Source organism: Armigeres subalbatus, chromosome 2, assembly GCF_024139115.2.
Source record: "Armigeres subalbatus isolate Guangzhou_Male chromosome 2, GZ_Asu_2, whole genome shotgun sequence".
In the NCBI taxonomy this organism is placed as follows: Eukaryota; Metazoa; Arthropoda; class Insecta; order Diptera; family Culicidae; genus Armigeres; species Armigeres subalbatus.
This window is the reverse complement of record NC_085140.1, coordinates 314,721,571-314,740,483: the sequence shown is the minus strand read 5'-3', so window position 1 is coordinate 314,740,483 and position 18,913 is coordinate 314,721,571. Positions and strand designations below refer to the sequence as shown.

Genomic DNA, 18,913 nt, shown 5'->3' with positions numbered 1-18,913 from the left:
TGACTGATCTGACTGGATCTGGACTGGATCTGACTGATCTGGACTGATCTGACTGGACCTGGACTGACCTGGACCGATCTGGACCTGACCTGACCGATCTGGACTGACCTGACTGACCTGGACCTGGACTGACTGGACCTGGACTGACCTGGACTGGATCTGGACTGGACTTGACTGATCTGACCGACTTGACCGACCTGGACTGGATCTGACCGATCTGGACCTGGATCTGACTGGACCGACTGGACTTGGACTGACCGACTGACTGGACTGACTGGACTGGACTTGATCTGACTGACCTGGACTGATCTGACCGACCTGACCGACTCGACTGGATCTGACTGACCTGGACTGATCTGGGACTGACCTTGGATCGACTGATCTGGACTGACCTGACTGGATCGACTGGATCTGGACTGGATCTGACTGGATCTGGACTGGACCTGACTGACCTGGACTCGACCTGGACTGGATCTGGACTGGATCTGGACTGGATCTGGACCGATCTGGACTGACCTGACTTGACTGGACCTGACTGATCTTGGACTGGATCTGGACTGACTGGATCACCGATCTGGACTGGATCTTGGACTGACCTGACTGGATCTGACTGGATCTGGACTGATCTGACTGGACCTGGACTGACTGGATCGACTGATCTGGACTTGATCTGGACTGGATCTGGACTGACCTGACTGACCTGGACTGACCTGACTGGATCTGGACTGGATCTGGACTGACCTGGACTGGACCTGACTGGATCTGGACTGACCTGGACTGGATCTGACTGGATCTGGACTGATCTGGACTGACCTGGACTGACCTGGACTGACCTGACTGACTGGACTGACTGACCTGGACTGACTGGACTGACCTGACTGACCTGACTGGACCTGGGACTGGATCTGGACTGGATCTGGACTGACCTGGACCGACCTGACTGGATCTGGACTGACTTGACCGATCTGGACTGATCTTGACTGGATCTGGACTGACCTGGACTGACCTGACTCGACCTGACTGACTCTGGACTGGATCTGGACTGACCTGACTGGATCTGGACTGGATCTGACTGGATCTGGACTGGATCTGGACTGACCTGACCGACCTGACTGGACCTGGACTGGATCGACTGACTTGGACTGACCTGGACTGGATCTGACTGACCTGGACTGGACCTGACTGGATCTGGACTGACCTGGACTGGATCTGGACTGACTTGGACTGGATCTGGACTGACCTTGACTGGATCTGGACTGGATCTGGACTGATCTGGACTGACCTGGACCGACTTGACTGATCTGGACTGGATCTGGACTGACCTGGACTGGACCTGGACTGACCTGGACTGGATCTGACTGACCTGGACTGATCTGGACTGGATCTGGACTGGATCTGGACTGACCTGGACTGGATCTGGACTGGATCTGGACTGGATCTGGACTGACCTGACTGGATCTGGACTGGACCTGGACTGACCTGGACTGACCTGGACTGGACTTGGACTGGATCTGGACCGATCTGGACTGACCTGGACTGATCTGACTGACCTGGACTGACCTGACTTCGACCTGGACTGACCTGGACTGGATCTGACTGGATCTGACTGGATCTGGACTGGATCGGACTGACTGGACCGACTGACTGGACTGACCTGACTGGATCTGGACTGACCTGGACTGACCGGACTGGACTTGACTGGATCTGGACTGATCTGGACTGGACCTGGACTGATCTTGACTGGATCTGGACTGATCTGGACCTGGATCTGACTGATCGACTGACTGACTGGACCGACTCTTGACCGATCTGACCGACCTGACCGGACCTGGACTGGACCTGATCGATCTGGACTGATCTGGATTGGACTTGACCTGACTGGACCACTGGATCAGACCTGACCGGATCTGGACTGACCTGGACTGACCTGACTGGACCTGACCGACTGGACTGATCTTGGACTGATCTGGACTGACCTGGACTGATCTGGACTGACCTGACTGGATCTTGGACTGACCTGGACTGACCTGACTGGATCTGGACTGACTGACTGGATCTGGACTGGATCTGGACTGGATCTGACCTGACCTGACCTGACCTGGACTGGACCTGGACCTGACTGGACTGGACCTGGACTGACCTGGACTGACCTGACTGGACCTGGACCGACCTGGACTGGACCTGGACTGACCTGGACTGACTGACCTGGACTGGATCTGACTGATCTGGATCTGACCGATCTGGACTGGATCTGACTGATCTGGACTGGATCTGGACTGACCTGGACTGGATCTGGACTGGATCTGGACTGGATCTGGACTGATCTGGACTGGACCTGGACTGACCTGACTGGACCTGACTGGACCTGACTGACCTGGACTGACTGGACTGGATCTGGACCGACCTGACTGACCTGACTGGATCTGGATCTGACCGATCTGGACTGACCTGACTGGACCGACCTGACCTGGATCTGGACTGACCTGGACTGACCTGGACTGGATCTGGACTGGATCTGGACTGGATCTGACCGATCTGACTGGATCTGGACTGGATCTGGACTGACCTGGACTGGATCTGGACTGACCTTGGACCTGGATCGACCTGACCTGATCTGGACTGGACTGACCTGGACCTGATCTTGGACTGGATCTGGACTGACTTGGACTGGATCTGGACTGACCGATCTGGACTGACCTGACTGGATCTGGACTGACCTGGACTGGATCTGGACTGGACCTGGACTGGACTGACTGGATCTGGACTGATCTGGACTGGACCTGGACTGGACTGGACTGGATCTGACTGGACCTGGACTGACCTGGACTGGATCTGGACTGACCTGGACTGGATCTGGCCTGACTGGACCTGATCTGGACTGACCTGACTGACCTGACTGGACTGGATCTGGACCTGACTGACCTGGACCTGACTGGACTGGATCTGGACCTGGACTGACCTGGACTGGATCTGACTGACCTGACTGGATCTGACTTGACTGGATCTTGGACTGGATCTGACCGATCTGACCGACCTGACTGGACTGGATCTGGACTGATCTGGACTGGATCTGGACTGATCTGGACTGGACCTGACTGACTCTGACTGACCTGACTGGATCTGGATCTGGACCGACCTGGACCTGGATCTGGACTGATCTGGACTGGATCTGGACTGGACTGGACTGACCTGACTGGACCTGGACTGACCTGGACTGACCTGACTGGACCTGACCGATCTGGACTGACCTGACTGACCTGACTGACCTGGACTGGATCTGGACTGGATCTGACTGACTGGACTGGACTGATCGGACCTGACTGGACTGGACTGGATCTGACTGACCTGGACTGACCTGACTGGATCTGGACTGGATCTGGACTGACCTGGACTGGACCTGGACTGGATCTGACTGGATCTGGACTGACCTGACTGGATCTGGACTGGACCTGGACTGGATCTGACTGACTGGACTGATCGACTGGACTGACCTGGACTGGATCTGGACTGGATCTGGACTGGATCTGGACTGGATCTGGACTGGATCTGGACTGACCTGACTGGATCTGGACTGACCTGGACTGACTTGACTGACCTGGACTGGATCTGGACTGGATCTGGACTGGATCTGACTGGACTTGGACTGACTGGACTGATCTGACTGGATCTGGACTGACCTGGACTGGATCTGACTGACCTGACTGATCTGGACTGACTTGGACTGGATCTGGACTGACCTGACCTGGACTGACGGATCTGGACTGACCTGGACTGACCTGACTGACCTGACCGACCTGGACCTGACCTGACCTGGACTGACCTGGACTTGACGACCTGGACTGACCTGGACTGACCTGACCGATCTGGACTGGATCTGACTGACCTGGACTGGATCTGGACTGACTGGACTGGATCTTGACCGACCTGGACTGGATCTGGACTGACCTGGACTGATCTGGACTGGATCTGACTGACCTGACTGGATCTGGACTGACCTGACTGGATCTGGACTGACCTTGGACTGGATCTGGACTGGATCTGACTGACCTGGACTGGACCTGACTGGACCTGGACTGGATCTGGACTGATCTGACTGGATCTTGGACTGGATCTGGACTGGATCTGGACTGGACCTGGACTGATCTGGACTGATCTGGACTGGATCTGACTGGATCTGGACTGGACTGACTGACTGGGACTGACTGACCTGGATCTGACTGGACTGGATCTGGACTGGATCTGACTGGATCTGGACTGGACCTGGACTGGATCTGGACTGGATCTGGACTGGATCTGGACTGGATCTGACTGGATCTGGACTGACCTGGACTGACTGACCTGGACTGACCTGACTGGATCGACTTGACTGGACCTGGACTGACTGGATCTGGACTGACTTGGACTGGATCTGGACTGATCTGGACTGACCTGACTGGACTGGATCGACCTGGACTGGATCTGGACTGGATCTGACTGACTGACTGGACTGGACTGACCTGACTGGATCTGACTGATCTGGACCGACCTGACCGACTGACTGACTGACCTGGACTGGATCTGGACTGATCTGGACTGACCTGGACTGACCTGGACTGGGCCTGGACTGGATCTGGAACTGGATCTGGACTGGATCTGGACTGGACCTGACCTGGACTGACCTGGACTGGACTGACTGACTGGACCTGGATCTGACTGACCTGACCTGGACTGACCTGGACTGGATCTGACCGACCTGGACTGACCTGGACTGACCTGACTGGATCTGGACTGGATCTGGACTGGATCTGGACTGACCTGACTGGATCTGACTGACCTGGACTGACCTGACCTGGATCTGGACTGACCTGGACTGGACCTGACCTGGACTGACCTGACCGACTGGATCTGGACTGGATCTGGACTGGACCTGGACTGACCTGACTGGATCTGACTGGACCTGACTGGATCTGGACTGGATCTGACTGGACCTGATCTGGACTGGATCTGGACTGGGCCTGGACTGGATCTGGACTGACCTGACCGACCTGGACTGACTGACCTGACCTGGACTGACTGGATCTGGACTGACTGGACTGGACTGGCCTGACTGGATCTGGACTGGATCTGGACTGACCTGGATCTGGACTGGATCTGACTGGACTGGACTCTGGACTGACCTGGACTGGATCTGACCGACTTGGACTGGACTGACTGACTGATCTGGACTGACCTGGACTGACCTGGATCTGGATGACCGACCTGGACTGGATCTGACCGATCTGGACCTGACTGACCTGGACCGGGCCTGACCGACCTGACCGACCTGGACTGACCTGGACTGGACCTTGATCGGACTGGACTGGACTGACCTGACCGACTGGACTGGACCTGGACTGACTTGACTGGATCTGGACTGATCTGGACTGATCTGACTGACCTGGACTGGATCTGGACTGGATCTGGACTGACTCTGGACTGACCTGACTGGATCTGGACTGACTGGACTGATCTGGACTGGATCTGGACTGACCTGGACTGGATCTGGACTGGATCTGGACTGGACCTGGACTGATCTGGACTGACTGACTTGGACTGATCTGACTGGATCTGGACTGGATCTGACTGGATCTGGACTGGATCTGACTGACCTGGACTGATCTGACTGACCTGGACCGATCTGACTGGATCTGGACTGATCTGGACTGGATCTGGACTGGACTTGACTGATCTGGACGATCTGGACTGGATCTGGACTGACTGACTGGATTTGGATTGGATCTGATTGACTTTGGACTGGATCTGGACCGATTTGACTGATTTGGATTGGATTTGGACTGACCTGGATTGGACTGATTGGACTGGATTGACCGGATCTGGACCGATCTGGATTGATTGACCTGGATTGATTGGATTGATTTGACTGGACTTTGGATTGATTTGATTGATTTGATTGGACTTTGATTGATTTGACTGATTTGATTGATTTGGATTGATTTGGATTGATTTGATTGGATTTGGATTGATTTGGATTGATTTGGATTGGATTTGGAATTGATTTGAGTTGGGTTTGGAATTGATTTGGGTTGGATTTGGATTGGATTTGGATTGGATTTGGATTGGATTTGGATTGGATTTGGATTGGATTTGGATTGGATTTGGATTGGATTTGGATTGGATTTGGATTAAATATGGATTGAATGTGGATTGGATTTGGAATGTTTTATTTGGTTTTATATTGTAATTAAATTTGATTCCATTCAGGCGATAGATTTGTGTGAAACGATGAAGGGTCGTTTGGCCGAAACCTATTTTTTTCGAATGCCACTAGGCCGAACAAACCATTAGGCCGAAACCTATCTGGCCAAAAGTTATTTGGCCGAATAGGTCATTTGGCCGAAAGAGTCGTTTTGCCGAAAAGATCGTTTGGCCGAAAGGGTCGTTTGGCCAAAAGGGTCGTTTGGCAGAAAAGGGTCGTTTGGCCGAAAAGGCCGTTTGACCGAAAGAGTAATTTGGTCAAATAGGTGATTTGACCGAAAGAGTCGTTTTACCGAAAGGGTCATTTGGCCGAAAGGGTCCTTTGGCCGAATTGGTCATTTGGCCGAAAGGGTTATTAGGCCAAAAGGGTCACTTTGCCGAAAGGGTAATTTGGTCGAAAGGGTAATTTGACCGAGAGGGTCATTAGGCTGAAAGGGTCATTAGGCCGAAATGGTCATTTGGCCGAAAGGGTCATTTGGCCGGAAGGGTCCTTTGACCGAAAGGGTCGTTTGACCGAAATGGTCATCAGGCTGAAAAAGTCGATTGGCCGAATAAGACATTTGGCCGAATAGGTCATTTGAAAAGTGAGAAATTAGGAGTAAGAAGAAAGACGTGAGACGAATGGTCTGTTCGTCCAAAAGGTATGTTCGGCCAAACAAATGGATTTCGGCCAAATGACCCTTCCCCGTGCAAACGTCATTCGACAAACTGTCCTTAAGCATTTAATCATATTAAAATTTAACAGCATCAAAATAGGACGGTTTTTTTGATAAGCACGATTTAACACCCCTATGCAGCTTTTGCTCAAACAATTCCGTTGCGGAAAATTTAAAACTGTTTCAAATCATAATGAAAAAGTAAATATTTTCGAACAATGGTAATCATTTGTTTTCTTAAAACTAATCGAAAGTGCAAATATAAACTACAAGTGACAGAAACAAGAAACCAGGTGCTATGTTCATCGTGTACTAAAATATTCCAAAAGTCTGTTCCTTATTTGGCGAATGTGAGGGCGAATTGGCAAGCATGTGCTATATGTTGAATATGTACGCTAATCAATGCGTCATGCAAAAGGAAAATGTTGATACGCCATGTTTTAATTTAACTTTTATGGTGTCATAGCAGATGACTTGTTGACTACTAACTTAATTGATGACTATGATTGGCGGAAGTCATTTAACTAATTAGAACTTCATTTATGAACAAAAAGTTTTCCAGTTAGACTTGCGAGCAAAAGGCTTTCGGTTGCCAGGTTTGATTCTCAATTTGGTCTAGCATGTTTTTCGGTGGAAAACATTTTCTACTTTTACTTGAGTAGTGCTTACATGTGCACGTGACACGAATCTAAACGAAGGCAGGCATAGAAAACAATAGAGGGCAGGTGAAAGTTCCAATTATAACGTGGAAGCGTAAAAAATATTGGGCACAGTGTTAAAGTCAATTTATTTCTCCAAAAATTGCTGACTGGACAACATCAGACATTCGGTTTTGGCAGTGCTAATCCGTTTAGTAAATAAACAACCATAAATGATATTTTCTGCTAAGATATTGTGCCTAATATAAATTGTCACCTGCTGACGAGCCTTCAACTGAGAGGTCCAAACAAAACAGTATTCAGGACGATTCTCCAACAGAATTGAAAACACCCGCATCAAACTGGTTCAGCGATTCAAGAAGTGCAACAGTGGTACCGCTACAATTTATGATCTTATGGAAAAAAGCTAGATGACAAACCAAAAATGTCCTCCAAACCAGCCGTCGTACAACAAATTAAAAATACTCCATTGACCATACAACCGACCTTCGTCTGGCTCCCAATAACTTCTTGGAACAGTTGGAATCTCAGCTGACGAGCTGTCGAAATAGTCACCTTGAACTTGGAACTAAATCACCTTTCACTGACATTCGATCAGTGTCTCCAGCTTGGCTGCTTTTCTTCATTCTGGAATTCAGTAAAAGTCACCATTGTCCAGAAGTATGTTAATTTTGTCCTTGCTGGGTATGTTCTCAAGGATTTTCATTCCCACTCTTACTCTTCTTATTGCATGAATAGAACCTTTGCTCAAGTCACAAATTGCTAATAAAATAATAATGAATCTGTACTCAAGCGAGCATTTTTAACCCAACAATAAACTTCGCTGCACAATTGCACAACCTTCAAGTGCCGATCTTCATCAGCGGTTAGCTCATAAACGTGAAAATGGATAAAAGTATTCCGTCGCAGCTCCGACGCTTCGATCCGGTGCGATCAAGTGTCTTTGTATTTTTCATTTACTTTTGGCAAGGTATTACGTCCTTGGCAAGCATCCTTAAGAATAACACAAGAGTACGAAATACTTTTTTGTTATTTTTTTTAGGCAAGAATGTTTGATTTTATTCTCAAATTTTCAACCACATTTCTGAGTATAATTATCCTATCAATTGATAATTAACTTTGTGTTAAAAATGTATAATATTGTTCAATAATTCCATTCCATGTACCCGTGAATGTCCTTCTGCCATCTCCACTTCAAAACAGCCCCATAAAAATCGGACATGTAATAAGAATTTTAATGCGGTGGGGATGATGATTAAGATGATGACACCGATCATGAGACAACCCGCTTGTCATAACTCAACGGCACGTGTTCGTCGTTCTACCTGTATGTAGCGAAACGGACTGCTCACTAACCTACATTGAGCAAGCGCACGCTAGTCACGATCGCGTAAGGATGCCACCGAAGTAAATACACGCATCACTACCTGAATATTCGATTAGGTTCTGACTACCGACTCTGGTTGCGCTTGAAGTCGACTGCCCACCCCGCCCGGGGAGAAGTTCAATGTCATGACGGCTGCTGGCGGCAACGCGACGATATGATGCGCCAGTCCAGTGCGATGCGGTTGGACCTACTCGAGTGTGCTCGCTGCGCACTACTGGTGGTGTGGTTGCCGGTTTGGAGAAAGGTCAGATTATGATAATGATCGTTATCGTTCATGTGGAATTGCAACTATTTCCCACTCGAAGAAATGCTATCGATGTCGGGAAGGTTTTGCGATTGCATCGGGAGATCCCAGCCGTGTTCGCGGAGTAGTTCTCCTGCGTTTACTTCACGTTTGGGCAGGGCATGATGAATCTGCAATCTGAAGGAGAGATTCTCCGTGGGAAAAATACGTGGTACTTGAAATGGCTGCTGTGTAGAAACGATTTCACTTTTGTGATGTTCAAATATGACCCGAGGTAGTATATAGGTAGATTAAATAAAGCGTAATCATCCATTCACAAAACTAATTAAACTAATTAGGAAGCAAATTCCTTATGCAAAAGTCCTTCCCCTAAATTACTTTAGGTGGTGAACAAAAGAGTACTTCCGGACGTCGCTAGAGGGCATTGCACTATGGCCCAGGTACAGATTTAAGCGGAAAGATGCATTTTACGCCAAAACAATATCTTGTTAGAAATACTTATACTTCGTATACGAGAAAGGCAAAACATGTTGCACTTCGAAGTTGTTCGGAATAGTAAGGCCATCATTATGGTGCTATCAAAGAAAAGGATGGCACATTGTAAAAAAAAATATTTTGTTTAATTTGTTTTGTTAAAATTCTACAAAGTTGTAGCGCAGATAATTCCAATAAACTTTGCTGAAAAAACTTTTTCTGTAGCTCTTGAGTTGGCTGCTTTAGAGCAATTTTACATACTTGGATTAGGGTGTTCCTAAAAAACAGTATTTTTCATTAAGAAAATTATTTTGAGCTTCTTAGTGGAATGTCTTCACTTGTCATAAGACGAGTTTGTACAATCCCATTGAATTCCACCAATGGGATTGTACAAACTCGTCTTATGAGAAGTGAGTGTTTTTCATCTACTTCTATTGTTTTCGAATTTTTTAGACAACATTGTTTCGTTTTCGGGTATCTTTTCGAGTCAAAAAGTCCACTTTTGGGACATAAATATGCACAATATCTTCTACCGATCAAAAGTTATGGTCTTTTTCTGTCAAACATACGTTTTTTCAAGTTGAAATCTCCGTTTGCGGAACACCTAAAAAATATGTGTACACGGCATTTGAAAGAGCAACTCATTTCCATCATTATGTAATTGAATATATGAACATTAGACTGGCCCAGAAAACAAGAGAAGAACCGTCTAAGACGAATTAAGTACTGTCCATTTAATTCCACCAGTTAATGATGGTGTTAACTGGTGGAATTAAATGGACAGTACTTAATTCGTCTTAGACGGTTTAATACATTCCACTAAATGAGCTTAATATATTTTTCTGAACAAGAGGTTGTTGAATTCTACGGGGCACCCGTCATGATTGTGCCTTTGAGTAAGAAAATCAATCTCTGAAAATTTCAGCTCAATCGCTTGTTGCATAAGCTGGCGCATTTGATTTGAAGTTTGTATGGTGGTTTCAGCCAAAATGCATAGGAAAATACACTTCCGTCACTCTTTCGTTCAGGAAATTGGTTCGGTATGTCCGATTGAGCTCAGAATTGCAACAAAGGCAGTTGACATGTTAAAGATCAATTCAACAAAACATTATACGATAATTAAATGAACTTTTCTATAGTTTTCGGCTGATCTATTTGTGGGTTAGGTTGTGCACTTTGGAATAATTCATGGATCGCCATGAAAAACATACGCAAACCATCAAAGATGCCTGCGATGTGTGGTTTCGCGCGCGCTCAAACATATGCAGAGGAACGCGCGCCACAGCACATATCTAAGCCACCTTTGATAACATGCGCACGTTTTTAATGACAATCAATGAATTCCAAAGTGCACAGCCCAACTCCTAATAAATCATCCGAAACTTTATAAAAAGTAATTGATGGAAATAACTTAATCTTTGTTTGCACTTTGGGTAATTTTGTCCTCTTTGATGTGCTTTGCTCGGTACATCTTCTATCTATCTTCTTCTATATACAAAAAAAATATTTGTCTGTCTGACCCTTGAAGACTCTGAAACTACCGAACCGATTAGCGTTAAAATTTGTATGCAGAGGTTTTTAAGGCCGGGGAAGGTTCTTAGCATTCCTCCGACCGTGATAGGTTTTACTTACACGAACGACCATCATGCCTCGAAAGACACTATTTTCAAATCGCTATATCTCAGCCGTTAGTGGACCGATTTGAACAATTTAGGGACTCGCAAATTTTCCCGTCCATCAAGAATTGTTTGACCTCCGATTGGACCAAAAATGACCTTTGTGGACCTTAAAACGTAGTGCCGTAATTTTCATACAAATTGCGTAGTTGGTGCTTACCAGCTTGATGCTCATGCTGATATTAGTAAGATATTTCGGAATCCGAAAGATTTAGAAAGATGTCGTCTTTAGAGGTGTGCGCCGCCGCGCCACCGCCACCGACATTTTTGCATCGGCGCGCCACCGTTTAAAATTTGCCACGCCGCTGATCTATAAATATCCACGCGCCGATTCAAATTTTCAGTGGAAACTCCATAGATTCAGTGCAATTTCCGTATTATTTCCTAATAGATCTTTACAACATCACGTTGAATCTACAGAGAAATTTTTCGTGAAGATACCAATTATTTCGATGAAAATTCCATACAATATCTTGTAAAAAATTTGAAGAGCTCTCCGTAAATACTAAGCGTGAGAATTGCGAAGAAGTTCAGTTGAAATCCAAAACAAATCTAATTGAAATTGAATTCTTGAACAGAAAAGAGTCGTTCGACAGTGACATCTTACTGTGACATCCAATCAAAAACTATTCCTGCTGTCGATGAGAGCAAATCGAAAACTAATTTTGATTTTGTTTTCCGATAACAAAATAAGTACACAGTTTGATGTCATATCATTCAATTTAGTAATCTACAGCATTAAAATTAAAATTAAAATATGTAATGAGATTAAAATATGCAATCAATCATGATTATTTATACAAATTTGAAAACAAGTCGAACAGTTCATTTGGCTGAAAAAATCGTGAATATGTCCTTCGGTCGAAATAGTCGTTTGGTCAAAAGGGCCATTTGGCCGAAATGAACATTCGGTCGAAAGTGTCGTTCGGCTAAATTGATCAGCTATCTATATAAAAATGAGTTTACATTTCCTTTGAGGCAATAAAACTCACGAAGGGATGGACCGATTTGCAAGATTTACTCATCAATCGAATCGTTTTAAGCTCTTTTGTGTTTATGTATATTAAAAAATAGAACATTTTGTTGGGAAAGTTGAACAAATGTAAAAATAATGCGTTTCCATGAATTTCGAAGAAAACCATCAAGCTTGAGCTGAAATCGATCTAGAGGGCGACGACTAAACGATTGACATTTAGAACGAAGAAAAAAACACCCCGAGCAAGATCGGGTAGGTTCGACTAGTCTATATATAAAAATGAGTTTACATTTCCTTTGAGGCAATATAACACATGAACAAATGGACCGATTTTCAGGATTTCCTCACTAATCGATTCGTCTTGGGATCAGCTGTGTTTATATAAATGAAAAGATAGAACTTTTCACTAGGAAAGTTGAACAAATGTAAAAATACTACGTTTTTATGAGTTCTGAAGAAAACCATCAAGCTCGAACTGAAATCGATCTAGAGGGCTACACTGCCATCCACTAAACGATTGATAGTAAGGTAGAAAAAAACAACCCGAGCAAGATCTGGCAGGTTTGACTAGTTTTGGATATTTTCAAGACAATAACGGGACAATCTTTTGAATTTCACCTCAAAATTTTGATGAAAGTTTTTCTACAATATTCATTTGAAAGTTCTACAAGAAAATATTCGAATATCCACGGAAAGTTCATTTTGAGTTTCTGTTCTTTGAAATTGACATAGAAAATTGTGACTGGTAAAAGAGATGCTTTAACGTTGACTTCCCCAATTTAGATTAATTAAGACGGTTAGTTTTTTTTATCCTTTATTAGAGTGATTTTTTTTCACAGGGAGAAGTTCATCACTAAACGGCTAGTTTGGCATAGCCTTTTTTAAAACATCGGAAAAATGCTCGGAATTTTTTTTCTTTCTATTTTCGATTAGAAATTTTTGGAAAGCGGCAGACGGCCGAATTGGTAATTTGGCCGGAAAAGCCGTTTGCCCTAACAGGTTGTCCGGCCGAAACGATCGTTGGCCAAAAGTGCCATTTAGCAGAAATAGTTTTCTGACAGAATGGGCCATTTGGCCGAAAATGTCATTTGGTCCAAATTCCAATGACTGAACCTCGTATTGAACAGGTAAAATGATCAGAAATAGCCATTTGTATGGCGAAATGGTCTTTATGTCAATTGATCATTGAACAAAATTTCGTGGCCTCTCTATTTTTAAGTGGATACTGGCCTTTAGACCAAAATAAATTAAACCATGAACCATTTAGCAAAACCAAACGTTTGACGGAAACTGTTATCAGGTCAAAACTGGTATGACCGAAAATCTAGTTTGGCCGAAAGCAATGGACAGCCAAAGGAAAAAACGGCCGGACGTGTAAAAAGTTGTTAACCCTAACAGGTCACCCGAGCAAAGCTTGAGAGCAAATCGATAACTAATTTTGTTGTTGTAAATCGCCTAATTTTGATAACTCAGGATGATATCCTTTTGGTCGTTTTAACGGTTAAAATAACAAAATGTATAGCAGACATGACATCAAATTAAAACTATTTCTGCTGTCGATGAGAGCAAATCGAAAACTGGTTTTGTTATTGGATAACGAAATAAGTAATCAGTTTGATTTCAGTTCATATAATTCAGAAATCAAAATCAAAATAAGTTATCAATCATTGATATCAAAGTTTGAAAACAAATTATGCTTTCAATTTGATGTCGATATCAAAATATGTTTTCTTTTTGCTCTCATTATGGTGTCCGGCTCATTATGATTTGGCTGAATATGCCTTTCGAATGAAAAAGTCGTTTGACCAAATATTTAACCAAAAATGCCGTTTGGTAAAAAATGTTATTTGGCAGAAAGAGCCATTTGGCCCAAAAATGTACATTTTGCAACCATCTTTGAAAAGTGTCGTTCGGCTGAATTGATCATTTGGCAAAAATACGTTTATCCGAATAGTTTCGGATAAACGTTCATTTCGGCTTAATGGGATTTGGTTAGATGGCTTTTGGCTTAAAGGCCAGTATCGACTTAAAAAGTAGAGAGGTTACGAAATTTCGTTCAACGGTCGTTTGACAATAGGCCTTTTCAACGTAAATGTGCCACACTGATGGATATTTTGGATTAAATTACTCGTTCAGTTATAGACATTTGGCCGTATAACCTGTTGGCCTAAACGATATTTTCGGACAAATGTTTCATTCTGTCAATTAACCATTTCGGCCATACAGCATTTTTGTGCCTATGACCTATTCGGCCAAACGACCTGTTAGGGAAAACGACTTTTTCGGCCAAATTACCAGTTCGGCCAATGGAATTTCCCAAGAATTTCTTATGGGCAATACACTAGTCGTTCGATAACTGCAACATGTTTTCGTTTCAGTTAGCGAATGGCGTTTGATAACTGTGACGCATTCTATATGGCAAACAATTGTCAGGCGACGTCAGAATACAAGTGCACCTGATTGTTCAGCGTTATGCAGCTATCATCGATTTTGACATCGTTTTGAGGCTCAGCTGTCCAATAACTGCAAAACTGATGTAACTATCGAAATGCTGTTAAAAGCATTGCAGTTAAATTACTTTCAATTATCGAACGTCTACTGTACAAAGAATTCCCCGTAGAGATCCAATAATTTCGTACAATTTCTCGTTGAGACATTTTGAACAATCCTCCGCAGAAATTCTAAAGAAATATCCGTTAAACTTACGGAGAATTTCTCGTTAACATTCCAGAAAGTTTTTCTTGAAAACTCCTTAGAGTCTCCCGCGGCAATTCCTAAGAAATTACCGTTTTATCTAGTCAAACTAGCTGTCTTTATTATTCTAGACTGAGAAAGCCAACGGTAAAACACCCATTCTACCAGCCGCACTCTCCTACAGTTATCAAGAATTTTCTGTGCAAATTTCGAAGAATACTCAAAAGAAACTTAACAGGAGCTTTTCGTAATTTTCCGAAGTTTTTCCTATAGAAGTTAAGAACATTTTTTTATGAACATTCTGAAGTTTCTCGTGTAAATTGCGACGAATTTCCTGCTGAAATTCAAAACAATTTTATTTGGTAATTCCAAAGACTTCTGCGAAATTCCAAAGATTCTTTTTTAATGTATTGAAAATTTCCCGAAAAAATGCAAAAAAAAATCTTAGAAAAACGTAATGAAAAAATCGCCACGCCGATTCACGCCGCCGCCGGCTAAAACGGCTTTCGGCGTGACGCCGAAAACGCCGCCGCCACCGACCAAAATTCTGACAAACGCCGCCGACGAATATCGGACCGGCGCACACCTCTAGCCGTCTTCTACAATTTTGTTCAGGAGGCCAAAACCATACCATCGCAGATTATATTAATTCGGAACTCGTCGGCTTGGCGGCGCTAGTGTATATGGGAAAACTCGTTGGGTCAAATATTCCGGAATCCGAAAGATTTAGAAAGCTGCCGTCTGCTACAATTTTGTTCAGGAGGCCAAAACCATACCGTCGCAGATCATATTACCTTTGTGAACCTCAAAACGTCGTGTCTTGATTACAAATTTCGTGGTTGGTGTTTACCAGCTGATATTAGTAAGATATTTCGGGGATTTAGAAAACTGCAGTCGTCTGCAATCTTGTTCAGGAGGGTCAAACCATACTGTCGAAGATCACATTATTTCGGAACTCGTCCGCTAGTGTATATGGGAAAGCTCGTTGGGCCAAATATTTAGGAATCCGAAAGATTAAGAAAGCTGCCGTCGTCTACAATTTTGTTCAGGAGGACAAAACCATACTGTCGTAGATAATTTTATTTCAGAACTCGTCTGCTTGGCGGCGCTAGTGTATATGGGAATACTCGTTGGGCCAAATATTTAGGAATCCGAAAGATTTTGAATAATGCCGTCTACTACAATTTTGTTTGAAGGCCAAAAGCATACTGTCGCAGATCATATTGTTTCGGAATTCGTCCGCTTGGCGGCGCTAGTATATATGGGAATACACGTTGGGTTAAATATTTTGAAATCGTAAGATTAAAAAAGTTTCCGTCTTCTACAAATTTATTCAGGAGGTCAAACCACACTGTTACATTTCATATTATGTCGGAACTAATCCGCTAGAATATATCCGAAACCTTGGCCATCCCACAAAAATTGCCCTCGATTCCTTAAACTATAGGAATTTTGTGATCGATTCCAGAAGATTGCTTGAAAATTCGTTAGAAACGAGAAATTTATCAACCAAACGTGTGGGAAATGGACAAAGCCTCTTCCTAAATAATCAATTCTCATACAATATCCATTCTATTTAAATAGCATTGCAACCACCTCAGATAGGTTGTCTTTGGGCTTGACTCAATTTTGATTAGCCGACGTTTAGGGTTTGCAAGTCGTTTATCGTGCGTCAGAAAATCTTATGCACTACCGAATAAATAAACAAAGCCAACATTTTCATTTCACTAAAACTATCATCAAAACATCTGCCAAAAATAAACATCATCTCACATCACAAGACGATTGCATTCGGCAGCGAGACAACACGCGACATCGACCTTAAATATGCGCTTAAATAGTTTCGTTTCCTACTTCTCAAATCACCGCCCAACCACCATCCTACCGACCAAATGTCTTGCGCATCCCCCGACTGATGCTATACGCATCAAACACACGATTTAAGCAGTTCATTGGCATCTACTGCGCTGCACTGCGACATCGTCGCCATAGCTAGCATGAACTTGAACTTGGCATCAACAATAAATCACCCGCCGCAGGTTGACCGACGGCGACGTGACGATAGATTCCATATAGATTTATCAATGAATAACTGCATGAACTATTAGAGCTGCGAAAACAAAACTTACCTTGAAATGCGTTTTTGGACAACAGCGGTTGTACTTATATTCCACGCAGTAATACTTTGAACGTGTTTAGCGTTCGATTCGCAATCACGAGAGGTTCACCGGTGCTGAAACCAACCGGAATTCCAAATTGTTGCCACTCGAACGCTAACTAATGCGCACCTTCGTCGTTGCTGTCGTCTAGCTTAAACGCCACCTCTCGCACCGTTGTAGCACACAGAGCTAAAGAATAACCCGCCACAGCTCTGAACTTTTGCACACAATCTAGTTTTAATTGTTTACCCTAATATGGTTTGCACAGCTGATTCGTAACACCACACACTGTAACTACCGTAAAAGCTGCATTGACATTCGCCTTGGGCGGCACAACAAAAATGTAGACAACTTTTTGTAACGAGTTCTAGTCTCGCAAAGTTTGCTCGTAATTATTCCAGCGACAACTCCTTTGGCGTCTCTTAAGAATCGCCTCCGAGAACTCCGGAATCAAGCCGCTACTCAACTCAACGCAAAGATCCAAAGTCCCCAATTTATGCGAGAGAGAGAACCGAACCGAACTCGTCCACGACCCACGACCAACTGGCAGATCGGTTGCGATGCAGTGCCAAAAATCACGTGTAGCTCCTGGCGGACGGACCGACTACGCGATCGAGGATTTGTGTATTAGCTCGCAGAACTACTAACCCACAACTGCAGGCAGTCAGTGTCAACAACGCACCAGACGCTAGATGTACCTCAAAGAAGGCATCCAGATACGAGCACTATCACACTTTGCCGCACCGGCGACACCACACTACCTTAGTGGAAGACTAGTTACTGACGAAAATCTTATATCGACTTCGGCACACGCCAACCGGTAGGAACCGAATTTTAAATCGCGCGCGCCTTCTATACAAACGCCCGCTTCCTTCCAAAGCAATAAAACCAAAACACGTCCGGTGGCTTCGACGGCGTCGCTATCTCCGTGATGATTTGATCTGGTTCGGCCGGCTGCAGTTGGTCGACTGTTGGAGGGTTCATGTTGGGTTGTATTGTTATTAAACCTACACTGCTGCACTGCAGCACACAGCATGAGCGAGCGGCAGATAGATGAGGATCTCGGCAACACACCGGTCCCCAACGGTCGGCCGTCGTCGGTGGCATTTTCCGATGCCGGCAGGTGTAGTGCGGCGGCTTACGTGAGAAAATTGTGCAAAATGAATGCTCTAAATTGTACGATTTGTGTTTCTGAGGATTGAAACGTCTCGGAGCTTTTGTACAGCTATATAGGTTATTATTAGTCGAAAATTTATTGAAGAATGAAATAGGAAATCCTAAAGAATTTTTTTATGAGTTTCTAACGGAAATATCAAACGAATTTCTAGATGAAATTTTTGAAGGATCTCTTGAAGTAACTACCCAAGGATACCTAAAAGAATTTCTGAATGTACCGTGTGGGATCGAAATTCGTACAGCACTGAAATCCGTCCACCTCATGAGATATCAATAAGTTAAAGGTGGTTTAGGACACTCCTCACCGAATCCAAGTTTAATAGTACTCGCGTTTTCAGAGGCACACCACTCGATACGGAGGTAACGCACAACTGTCATTTTTATTATTTCACGCATGCTGCGACGCATCAAAGCTGAATTCTAGACCAACATTTGAAAAGGGCGTAACAGCCAAAATCTATTCCTTCTGATTCTTCGTCCACATATATAGCTATACGCCCTTTTCAAATGTTGGTCTAGAATTAATAAAAATGACAGTTTTGCGTTGCTTCCGTATTGAATGGTGTGCCCTTGAAAAC

At 44.4% G+C, this 18,913-nt stretch overlaps 1 protein-coding gene across 1 annotated transcript in view; it reads right to left on the bottom strand.

The window, feature by feature from the left end:
* Positions 1-18,134, bottom strand: part of LOC134216759 (proton-coupled amino acid transporter-like protein CG1139) — a 77,028-nt gene extending 58,894 nt beyond the window's left edge. Inside the window, exon 1 of the mRNA XM_062695571.1 lies at positions 17,130-18,134. The gene's annotated coding sequence lies outside the window, so the exon portion shown is untranslated. The remainder of the gene's footprint in view (positions 1-17,129) is intronic.
* Positions 18,135-18,913: the final 779 nt, after the last annotated feature.